This window comes from Schistocerca serialis, chromosome 7, assembly GCF_023864345.2.
Source record: "Schistocerca serialis cubense isolate TAMUIC-IGC-003099 chromosome 7, iqSchSeri2.2, whole genome shotgun sequence".
In the NCBI taxonomy this organism is placed as follows: domain Eukaryota; kingdom Metazoa; phylum Arthropoda; class Insecta; order Orthoptera; family Acrididae; genus Schistocerca; species Schistocerca serialis.
In genome coordinates, this window is record NC_064644.1 from 118955998 (window position 1) to 118969105 (window position 13108).

Consider the following 13108-nt stretch of genomic DNA (forward strand, 5'->3'; position numbering starts at 1 on the left):
AATGATCAAAGGTTAACAAATCTGAATACTGCAGAAGCAAAAGTCACAGAAGGTTCATAAGAATCATAAGTGATTTGGCAAAAAAATTAACACATGCAATATTTAGTATTATATTTCTCAAAATTGAACTTCCATTTTGGGGTATTTCAATCATCTTGTTGAATCTACTTGTTACAGTACATGACATAGCTCCATGCAGTATATCAAATCAGACTTTCAAAGCAGTGCGTTCAATTAACAATATAAATTTTGCAAACTTTAGGGAAAGCCTACAGCAACTAGACTGGGATGAAGTGTATAAGGAACCTGATGCAAACTTAAAATATAACTTATTTCACGATACATTTTTAAGGGTATTTGAAAATTGTTTTCCCAAGAAAATAGTTAAACATAATTCCAAGAAAACATATAAAAAACCTTGGCTAACTAAAGGAATAAGAATATCTTGCAACCGTAAAAGAGAACTGTATCTAACAGCAAGAGGGAGTACTGACCCCGAAATTGTTCAATATTATAAAAACTATTGTGCAGTACTAAGAAATGTTATTAAAAAGTCCAGAAGCATGTGTATCATGTCTGAGATCAGTAACTCTGATAATAAAATTAAAGCAATTTGGAATATTATTGAAAGGGAAACAGGGCACCCAAGAGCACAGGAAGACTTTGGTGCCATAAAACTGAATGACAAGTGTACTAACAAACAATCAGAAATTGAAAATATTTTCAATAATCATTTTTTAAATGTTGTGGAGAAAATAGGATCACTAGAAGAGGCAAGGCTACTAATAGAAGAGGCCATACCTGTGCAATTTGAAACAACTGTAATTCCACCAACCTCTCCCTCTGAAATCAGTAAAATAATAAACTCACTGAAAAGTAAAAGCTCTTATGGAATCGATGGCATTTCCAGCAAGGTACTTAAATCTGATTCCCCACAGATAAACAGGATTCTCAGCCACGTATGTAATAGCTCTTTGGAGCAGGGTGTTTTCCCCGATAGACTGAAATATGCCATTGTAAAACCATTGCATAAAAAGGGGGATACGTCGGATGTGAACAACTACTGCCCAATCTCTCTTCTGACAGCTCTATCAAAAATTTTTGAGAAAGTAATGTATTCATGAGTAGCCTCCCATATTTGTAAAAATAAAGTACTAACAAAATGTCAGTTCGGTTTTCAGAAAGGCTTTTCAACAGAAAATGCTATATACGCTTTCACTGATCAAATATTAAATGCTCTTGTAACCGGACATCATCCATTGGTATTTTTTGTGATCTCTCAAAGGCCTTTGATTGTGTAAATCATGGAATTCTTTTAGATAAGCTAAATCATTATGGTTTGAGGGGGGCAGTGCACAAATGGTTTAATTCATACTTAACTGGAAGAATGCAGAAAGTTGAAATAAGTGGTTCATGTAATGTTAAAACAACAGCTGATTCCTCAAACTGGGGGGGGGGGGGGGGGGGGGGGCTAATCAAGTACGGCGTCCCACAGGGTTCGGTCTTAGGCCCTTTACTTGATGTACATTAATGACTTACCATTCCACATTGATGAAGATGCAAAGTTAGTTCTTTTTGCTGATGATACAAGTATAGTAATAACATCCAAAAACCAAGAACTAAGTGATGTAATTGTAAATGATGTTTTTCACAAAATTATTCAGTGGTTCTCAGCAAACGGACTCTCTTTAAATTTTGATAAAACACAGTATATACAGTTCCGTACAGTAAATAGCACAACTCCAGTAATAAATATAGACTTTGAACAGAAGTCTGTAGCTAAGGTAGAATTTTCCAAATTTTTAGGTGTGTCCATTGATGAGAGGTTAAACTGGAAGCAACACATTGATGGTCTGCTGAAACGTCTGAGTTCAGCTACGTATGCTATTAGGGTTATTGCAAATTTTGGTGATAAGAATCTCAATAAATTAGCTTACTATGCCTACTTTCATGCACTGCTTTCGTATGGCATCATATTCTGGGATAATTCATCGTTGAGTAGAAAAGTATTCATTGCTCAAAAATGTGTAATCAGAATAATTGCTGGAGCCCACCCACGGTAATTCTGCAGACATCTATTTAAGGATCTAGGGATCCTCAGAGTAACCTCACAGTATATATATTCACTTATGAAATTTGTGGTTAATAATCCAGCCCAGTTCAAAAGTAATAGCACCAGGAGAAAGGATGATCTTCACTATGGAGGGTTAAATCTGACTTTGGCACAGAAAGGGGTAAATTATGCTGCCACAAAAGTCTTTGGTCACCTACCAAACAGCATCAAAAGCCTGACAGATAGCCAACTAACATTTAAAAATAAGTTAAAAGAATTTCTAGATGACAACTCCTTCTACTCATTGGCTGAATTTTTAGATATAAATTAAGGGGGGGGGGGGGGGGGGGGCGGATGATCTTAAACATTAGTGTCATGCAATATTTTGTGTAATGTAATATCTTGTACAGACATCTTTTATTAACCGACACGTTCCACATCATTACGAAGTGTCATATTCATTATCTATGGAACAAGTATTAATCTAATCTAATCTAATCTCCACAGTCATGTTTCAGTTACTAATAGGGGAAGATTGTACAGAAACCCAGCAGCATCTATTTTGGGGAATATGAGTATTCAAGTACTGCATGGTTTTTCAAGCAAATGTTTAGCTTTTTCCATATGAAATCTAATTTATGAAATGTATGCTTCTGTAGTCATTGATTCGTAAACCTTTGAACATTGGTAGTGTTAAAATATTAAGGGTTATGAATAAATAACCTTGATGGGTGGTAGACCATACATGTCTCCTTATTTTAAACTAATTTTTATTCAGTGTTAGTCATCCAAGCTACTGTGGTTCCATTGTAGGAATATCACGTATTAAGAGTACAGGATAGGTTTCACATCACTCACTGTTTAGGGAACCCAAACTCATTGCTGTAGAGAAGGTCACTTTGTCTCGAATAGGCCATTTGTAGTAATTTTGTGGATCAGTTCTGCTGTTTATTTGTTTATTTATTTATTCATTTATTACAATTGTGTGAACTATGTTCAACAAATAATGGTTATTAGTAATTCACTTGTGGATTTTATGTAGGACCCAACAGGGATTAATCAATAAGTTTTCACGGCTGCAAATGTTTCATTTATAAAATGATCTCATCTATTATGTTGAGGTGGAATGTATTTTCTGGTCTTTGGAGAATGTTCGGGAGCTGTGGCCCTTTCAGTTTACCAACCACTGTGGCTCAGTGCTGACTGATTTGGTGTACATCTGCACCCTAGTGTAGTATCGCATGTTTGACATTATAATGCAGTGGACAGTGCAGTTGAAATAATAAAGAATGTGAGTAAGAGTGTGACAGGAGAGTGGAAGGGCTGGTTGATTAAGTGGTTTATACTTAACAACCTTTATTAAAACAAATAAATTAGAAATAAACTTAATCATCTCCATTTGTTCAATTAAAAAACACACTGAATGTAGTTAAGGAGCTATGGCTGCTTAAGAAAACAGGAAAAATAGCAGTTGTCCCCAACTACCAAAATTATAACGAAAACCTTTAAGAATTTGGCACAACAATCCTGAAATTAAAAATTTATATTAAAACTGCCGTTGGCACCAATATAAAACAGAGAAACAATTTAACATTCAAATTTGATCAGTCATTTTACAGATATGCAAATTGAAAGATTGCCTTCACCACCTTATTCTACAGAAACTCTTCAGATATCCTCTTGAGTAGCTGGGAGTTACATTAGGATGCCTGTTGACATGGCCACATAGGTTGGTCCCATCACATTCGACAAGACTTCCAAAATCATCCAGGGTAAAGATTTTGGTCTATATCAGCAGCCTGGTTGCTTGTCCAGTGTCAGTGTCCCATCAGTTCAGCCACAGCAATCATTCTGTCTGCCAGTCAAGTACTCTCATGGCCGGATGTCACTCCGTGTGGCCACTGCAAAATTAAAAACTTGCACAGCTGGCAGCTGCAGAATGGTGCTTGTGTCCATCACAGCACATACTCCCATCCCCAAAATGTCTAGATGAGGTAGGAGCTTCCTAGTGAGGGAACTTGAGAAGATAATATTAGTGCCACCACTGCACGGGATACTACAGTTAAATTAAATTGCTTAAGGTCCTTTTCTTTAGTGTTGTTACATCTCTAATTAAGGATAAATTGGAAGATAGCAGGAGTAGAGGTAGTGAAGATCTACCCACACCTTGCTTAAAAGTACAGTTTGTAATATACATACTTAATATGCATAGGAGATGATGGTTTGCTCACAGTTGCACCAGTTCATTGAACACTATTACTGAACATTGGTTATCAAAACAGTTGCTCCCCTTCTTTATACAGGCTTAAATTCATACACATCATTTATTACGTTTTCTTACATCATTAGTATTAGGTTTAACTTGGGATAAATATACACAAAAAAATTCAATTACAATGTGGGTTTTTGATGCGAAGGGTGACTGGAGTTGCAAACAGAAAGAGTTGTACCATCACCTTCAATCTGGGCAACAACTTCATCATTATTTTATCTTTCGCTTTACTGACTGCCTGAAAGCTCTGCACCCAGACTCTGTCACCCTGTTTGAGGTGAGTAGGACATCTTCCCTTGTTATAATTATGGGCTTCTTGCTCTTCAAATTAGCTCTTGCCCTCTTCCAGTACTCTCAGATCTGCATTGTATCACTTTTCTCAGTTAACAGTGGGTTGATTTATCACAAATTTTCTAGTGGCATGTTGGGCTTACATGTGAACATAAGGCTAGTGGGATCTGTTTCTGAGACTCATGTACCATCATGTTGAAGGCAAAAGCTAACCATTGAAGTGAATGGACCCACCAGGAAAGGTCTTGATATTGGTGTGCTATGTGGGCAGAACACAAATTGCGGTTGACTCATTCCTCAAATGATGGGTTAGGACAGTAAGGCATTGTAGCAGTATGTGCAGTCCCCCTTTTGAAACAGGAACCCTGAAACAGTCTCGACTTGAATGACGCAGTGTTGTCAGAGACTAAATATTGCAATTGCCCAAGGGTACCAAACAAGGACTTTAAACAATTTATAGTGTCGTGTGCAGTCATATCACAGCTCGGAAATAACCAGCAAAAGCAGGTAAAGATATCCACCCAAATTAATATGAACCTGTTCCTGACTTGTTACTGCAGAAGATTGTCTACATAATTTATGTACAATATCTGTGTGGGTGACGTCACAATTTCAGAAGCTAGCAGTCACTCTGTGCCATGTACTCATCATTTGGTTACTCATTGCACAGACTTTGCAAAACTGTACCCACCCCGTAATTCCCCTTGTCTGTGATCTTCCATATAAAATTTTCCTGAATTTTAAGTTGTGTTTTAAATATTCCTAAATGGCTACTGACTACCAACTTTCGGTAATATTTACACAGTAAAGATACTACTCCAGGAGTGAGAGATGAAGCTATTTTGTCCTGTTTACTTGCCCTAACTGGGCACTTCAAAACATTTACAGTTAACGAGTAGGGCTTAACCTTTTCTCCTCCCTTTATCATCTCTTTAATTTCTTGTAACCTAACATTGGAATCCTGATGTTCTGCACTGCCTGTAAACAACCGCAGGAGATAGGTGAGGATAGCCACAAAGAAGTCTGCTTTGTGCTTACTGCCTCCTAGAAATGTCCACTCACTGTATGATTCAATATCCCCTTTCCCGAACATAAAATTATGTTTGTCAGCAACAGCTTTATACCCTCCACCTATATGACACACTCTAAACTGGATGCAGAGATCCGAATTGCTTCTCTTGCAATACACCCCATCCACCTTGGTCGTCCCCATACCCAATAAGGGCACGGTTATCACTTTCAACAACGAATGGACGGTGCTCCCGGGATGTACGGATTTTCTGCAAAGCAAACAATACAGCCAACCTTTCCAGCCTGTAAACTGAATATAAAATTTCTAATCTTGGAAAACTGAGAGAGGTGTACCCTATCGGTCTTCTCCTTGACTAGTGTTCTAATAAAAGAAGAGGTGCTACACCTGACATAGAAGCATCCAGGGGATAATCCACCCTGAGAAAACCCTGACCCTTCCCCCTCCTCTTGTCTTAACCTTTTGTCCTGCTGATTGATTTATGACACCTCCTGCAGATAATCCACCCTTCTGAGAAATCCCCATCCTCCCCCCTTCCCATCCTCCACTCCTCTGTGGACCCCATTCAAATTTCCTTCCTTTCTTTCTCATTTAACTCAGTGGACTAGCGATCTGGGCAAAGTTTAGTGTGAATTTTTGGAAAAAATTAATCATGCCAAAGAACCTTGCCATAGTCTTGGGACTCTTAGGTGGTAAACAGTTGTGCACAGTCTTAGAGCAGCTTTGGTCAACAATAATACCCTGTGGAGAAACTGTGTGTGCCAAAAATGACATTTGTGATTGTGCAAACTTTACCTTAGAAGGTCTGACTGTGAGCCACTGCCTTATTACACACTAAGGGTGTGGTGTGCATACTGTAAGACCTTCGGTACACACACCATCAGATTATTTGACTGGTCGCTGTAACGAAGTAGGCGAGTGTCAGCAATATGTCTCATGGTCTTATCGTGGCGTGTTTATCTTCTGCCGTTAGGCCAGACGATAGGAATGCCACTTGCACGCTTAGAATAGCAGATTGACGGTGACCAACTTTAAACAGAACTTGATTAATTTTCACACACATTTATTAAAATAATAAAAAGCATAGATATTACGTAACTTGATTCTGGATGCTGTTTACAATTGACAATCTGAAGTTCCTTTGGTCTTGGTACATTAATCTTATTCTCACATATCTCTGATACTTGACAAAGTGTCTATTCATTTATCTTCATGGCTATGTACCCGTGGTCTAGGGGTAGTGTCTTCGATTCACAATCAAAACGTCTTCGGTCCCAGGTTCAATCCCCGCCACTGCCTAAATTTTGATAAATAATCAGCATTGCCGGCCGAAGACTTCCGGCATAAGAAGTCAGCCTCATTCTGCCAACGGCCTTGTCAAAGAGGGCGGAGGAGCGGATAGAGGTTCAGGGCACTCTCTTGTCCTAGGGGTGGGAAATTGCCCCTAAAGGCGGAAGAATCAGCAATGATCAACGACATAAGGATGCAGAAGGCAATGGAAACCACTGCATTAAAGACACGTAACATGTATCCACAGGACATGTGGCCTGTAATTGAAGAAGTGTCATGATGATCTCTCCATTGGCAAAAGATTCCGGAATAGTCCCCCATTCGGATCTCCGGGAGGTTACCATGAGAAAAAGATTGAATAATCAACGAAAGGATAACGTTCTACAAGTCGGGGCATGGAATGTCAGAAGCTGGAACATGGTAGGGAAACTAGAAAATCTGAAAAGGGAAATGCAAAGGCTCAATCTAGATATAGTAGGGGTCAGTGAAGTGAAGAGGAAGGAAGACAAGGATTTCTGGTCAGATGAGTATCGCGTAATATCAACAGCAGCAGAAAATGGTGTAACAGGTGTAGGATTCGTTATGAATAGGAAGGTAGGGCAGAGGGTGTGTTACTGCGAACAGTTCAGTGACCGGGTTGTTCTAATCAGAATCGACAGCAGACCAACAACGACAACGATAGTTCAGGTATACATGCCGACGTCGCAAGCTGAAGATGAACAGATAGAGAAAGTGTATGAGGGTATTGAAAGGGTAATGCAGTATGTAAAGGGGGACGAAAATCTAATAGTCATTGGTGACTGGAATGAAGTTGTAGGGGAAGGAGTAGAAGAAAAGGTTACAGGAGAATATGGGCTTGGGACAAGGAATGAAAGAGGAGAAAGACTAATTGAGTTCTGTAACAAGTTTCAGCTAGTAATAGCGAATACCCTGTTCAAGAATCACAAGAGGAGGAGGTATACTTGGAAAAGGCCGGGAGATACAGGAAGATTTCAATTAGATTACATCATGGTCAGACAGAGATTCCGAATCCAGATACTGGATTGTAAGGTGTACCCAGGACCAGATATAGACTCAGATCACAATATAGTAGTGATGAAGAGTAGGCTGAAGTTCAAGACATTAGTCAGGAAGAATCAATACACAAAGAAGTGGGATACAGAAGCACTAAGGAATGACGAGATCCGTTTGAAGTTCTCTAACGCTATAGATACAGCAATAAGGAATAGCGCAGTAGGCAGTACAGTTGAAGAGGAATGGACATCTCTAAAAGGGGCCATCACAGAAGTTGGGAAGTAAAACATAGGTACAAAGAAGGTAGCTGCGAAGAAACCATGGGTTACAGAAGAAATACTTCAGTTGATTGATGAAAGGAGGAAGTACAAACATGTTCCGAGAAAATCAGGAATACAGAAATACAAGTCGCTGAGGAATGAAATAAATAGGAAGTGCAGGGAAGCTAAGACAAAATGGCTGCAGGAAAAATGTGAAGACATCGAAAAAGATATGATTGTCGGAAGGACAGACTTAGCATACAGGAAAGTCAAAACAACCTTTGGTGACATTAAAAGCAATGGTGGTAACATTAAGAGTGCAACGGGAATTCCACTGTTGAGTGCAGAGGAGAGAGCAGATAGGTGGAAAGAATACATTGAAAGCCTATATGAGGGTGAAAATTTGTCTGATGTGATAGAAGAAGAAACAGGAGTCAATTTAGAAGAGATAGGGGATCCAGTATTAGAATCGGAATTTAAAAGAGCATTGGAGGACTTATGGTCAAATAAGGCAGAAGGGATAGATAACATTCCACCAGAATTTCTAAAATCATTGGGGAAAGTGGCAACAAAACGACTATTCACGTTAGTGTGTAGAATATATGAGTCTGTCGACATACCATGTGACTTTCGGAAAAGCATCATCCACACAATTCCGAAGACGGCAAGAGCTGACAAGTGCGAGAATTATCACACAATCAGCTTAACAGCTCATGCTGCTTACAAGAATAATATACAGAAGAATGGGAAAGAAAATTGAGAATGCGCTAGGTGATGATCAGTTTGGCTTTAGGAAAAGTAAAGGTACGAGAGAGGCAATTCTGACGTTAAGGCTAATAATGGAAGCAAGGCTAAAGAAATCAAGACACTTTCATAGGATTTGTCGACCTGGAAAAAGCGTTCGACAATATAAAATGGTGCAATCTGTTCGAGACTCTGAAAAAAGTAGGGGTAAGCTATAGGGAGAACGGGTCATATACAATATGTACAACAACCAAGAGTGAATAATAAGAGTGGACGATCAATAATGAAGTGCTCGTATTAAGAAGGGTGTAAGACAAGGCTGTAACCTTTTTCCCCTACTCTTCAATCTGTACATCGAGGAAGCAATGATGGAAATAAAAGAAAGGTTCAGGAGTGGAATTAAAATACAAGGTGAAAGGATATCAATGATACGATTCGCTGATGACATTGCTATCCTGAGTGAAAGTGAAGAAGAATTAAATGATCTGCTGAATGGAATGAACAGTCTAATGAGTACACAGTATGGTTTGAGAGTAAATCGGAGAAAGACGAAGGTAATGAGAAGTAGTAGAAATGAGAACAGCGGGAAACTTAACATCAGGATTGATGGTCACGAAGTCAATGAAGTTAAGGAATTCTGCTACCTTGGCAGTAAAATAACCAATGACGGACGGAGCAAGGAGGACATGAAAAGCAGACTCGCTATGGCAAAAAAGGCATTTCTGGCTAAGAGAAGACTACTAATATCAAATACCGGCCTTAATTTGAGGAAGAAATTTCTGAGGATGTACGTCTGGAGTACAGCATTGTATGGTAGTGAAACATGGACTGTGGGAAAACCGGAACAGAAGAGAATCTAAGCATTTGAGATGTGGTGCTATAGACGAATGTTGAAAATCAGGTGGACTGATAAGGTAAGGAATGCGGAGGTTCTATGCAGAATCGGAGAGGAAAGGAATATGTGGAAAACAGTGATAAGGAGAAGGGACAGGACGATAGGACATCTGCTAAGACATGAGGGAATGACCTCCATGGTACTAGAGGGAGCTGTACAGGGCAAAAACTGTAGAGGAAGACAGAGATTGGAATACGTCAAGCAAATAATTGAGGACGTAGGTTGCAAGTGCTACTCTGAGATGAAGAGGTTAGCACAGGAAAGGAATTCGTGGCGGGCCGCATCAAACCAGTCAGTAGACTGATGACAAAAAAAAAAAATGTACAGGAATATGATAATCTTATTAGGTGCAGACTGAAACTTGACTATAGACTGGTACAGACAAATACAGACTAGTGCAAACTGATGCAGACTGCGTAATCGGAGGTCTGTACACTTGTTATAATACCTCGCACGTTCAGGTATCACTGCGCGAGTGTGATCCGCGAGAAGAAAAGGTTCTACGTTAGCAGCAATCTCGTTGGCTGCGTTACATATTAATATGCAGATCGGCGGAAGCAGAATTTGGTTCATCCCTAAGGCAGTGCCATCTCGTAGTGCGGAGACGGACGAGCACTGCACCTGCGCTGTTGTGCTTAGCGGGGCGTGCTCTAGTGGGAAAGTTGTGTACGCGCTGACTACGCGGAACTATGTACACAACAAAGGGTCTACTCCTTAACCTTGCTCCTATTACTGGCCTCTAGTCAGTCAGAATTCTCGCTTTTCTTTTGCTGGCTGCCTGGACAGTCTCATTTGAAATGGTCAGGACTCCCACATCTAAAATGTGTACAGGGCATCCTGTTATGTGTAAGGCAGCCCTTTCTGCCTCCTATAGTCACCTTTGAATCCCGTATCCCGGTCTTGGCCTTTAGATTAGATGAGATTAGGATAATTATTCGTTCCATAGACCCATAAAAGAGGGAATTCTCCTGGATGTGGAACATGTCAGATAAACACATTACAAAAATGTAATTAGAAAAACTTGAGTTTCATTAATTTTAAAGATCCTGAGTCAATAAACAGTAAAATTATGTACATGAATTAAATTTAAACTTCTAATATTTACAGGTTTAATACTTACGTCTGCTTTCATTAAATCCATAATTCAGACATTTGCTAGTTTCTTGGCTATTACAACCAAGTATTGTCAAAAATTAAAGTAAATTATTCATTTCAGTGATCCTCAGTTAAGAACAGTCAGATTATGTATAAGATTTAAAATTAAACTTCCACTATTTACAGACTTAAGACTTACATCTGCTTTCCATACATCCATCATTCACACAGTAGGTAGTTACTTGGCTGTTACAACCAAGTATTGTCTAAAATTAAAGTATAATAAATTTTCATTAAAATGGTCTACTGCACTTGTTGAGAAACTCATGGGTGGAATAGAAGGAGTTGGCCACCAAACATTCTTTTAAATTATGTTTAAATTGTGCCTTGTCTGAAACTAAACTCTTAATGGCTGCTGGTAACTTATTGAAAATATGTCTTGCTGAATAATGGACTCCTTTCTGGGCAAGAGTAAGTGATTTTAAATCTTTATGTATATTGTTCTTATTCCTAGTATTGATACTGTGTACTAAGCAGTTAGCTGGAAAAAGAGATGTATTATTTACAACAAACTTCATTAAGGAATAAATATACTGAGAAGCTGTGGTTAATATGCCCAATTTTTTGAATAGGTTTCGACATGATATTCTTGGATTTACACTATCAGTACTATTATTATATGTTTCTGTACTCTAAAAATTTTTTATCTGTTTGTGGAGTTACCCCAGAATATGATACCATATGACATAATGAAATAGTGAAGGCAGCAGAGGATCAAGTAGGTAAAAAGACGAGGGCTAGTAGAAATCCTTGGGTAACAGAAGAGATACTGAATTTAATTGATGAAAGGAGAAAATACAAAAATGCAGTAAGTGAAGCAGGCAAAAAGGAATACAAATGTCTCAAAAATGAGATCGACAGGAAGTGAAAAATGGCTAAGCAGGGATGGCTAGATGACAAATGTAAGGATGTAGAGGCTTATCTCACGTGGGGTAAGATAGATACTGCCTACAGGAAAATTAAAGAGACCTTTGGAGAAAAGAGAACCACTTGCATGAATATCAAGAGTTTAGATGGAAACTGAGTTCTAAGCAAAGAAGGGAAAGCAAAAAGGTGGAAGGAGTATATAGAGGGTCTATACAGGGGCGGTGTTCTTGAGGACAATATTATGGAAATGGAAGAGGAGGTAGATGAAGATGAAATAGGAGATATGATACTGCGTGAAGAATTTGACAGAGCACTGAAAGACCTACATCGAAACAAAGCCCCGGGAGTAGACAACATTCCGTTAGAACTACTGATAGCCTTGGGAGAGACAGTCCTGACAAAACTCTACCATCTGGTGAGCAAGCTGTACGAGACAGGCGAAATTCCCTCAGACTTCAAGAAGAATATAATAATTCGAATCCCAAAGAAAGCAGGTGTTGACAGATGTGAAAATTACTGAACTATCAGTTTAATAAATCACAGCTGCAAAATAATAATGCGAATTCAGTACAGACGGATGGAAAAACTGGTAGAAGCCAACCTCGTGGAATATCAGTTTGGATTCTGTAGAAATGTTGGAACACGTGAGGCAATACTGACCCTACAACTTATCTTAGAAGAAAGATTAAGGAAAGGCAAACCTACGTTTCTAGCATTTGTAGACTTAAAGAAAGCTTTTGACAATGTTGACTGGAATACTCTCTTTCAAATTCTGAAGATGGCAGGGGTAAAATCCAGGGAGCGAAAGGCTATTTACAATTTGCACAGAAACCAGATGGCAGTTATAAGAGTCGAGTGATATGAAAGGGAAGCAGTGGTTGGGAGGGGAATGAGACAGGGTTGTAGCCTATCCCCGATGCTATTCAATCTGTATATTGAGCAAGCAGTAAAGGAAACTAAAGAAAAGTTCGGAGTAGGTATTAAAATCCATGGAGAAGAAATAAAAACTTTGAGGTTTGCCGATGACATTGTAATTCTGTCAGAGACAGCAAAGGACTTGGAAGAGCAGTTGAATGGAATGGACAGTGTCTTGAAAGGAGGGTATAAGATGAATATCAACAAAAGCAAAACAAGGATAATGGAATGTAGTCGAATTAAGTCAGGTGATGCTGAGCGAATTGGATTAGGAAATGAGACACTTAAAGTAGTAAAGGAGTTTTGCTATTTGGGGAAGTAG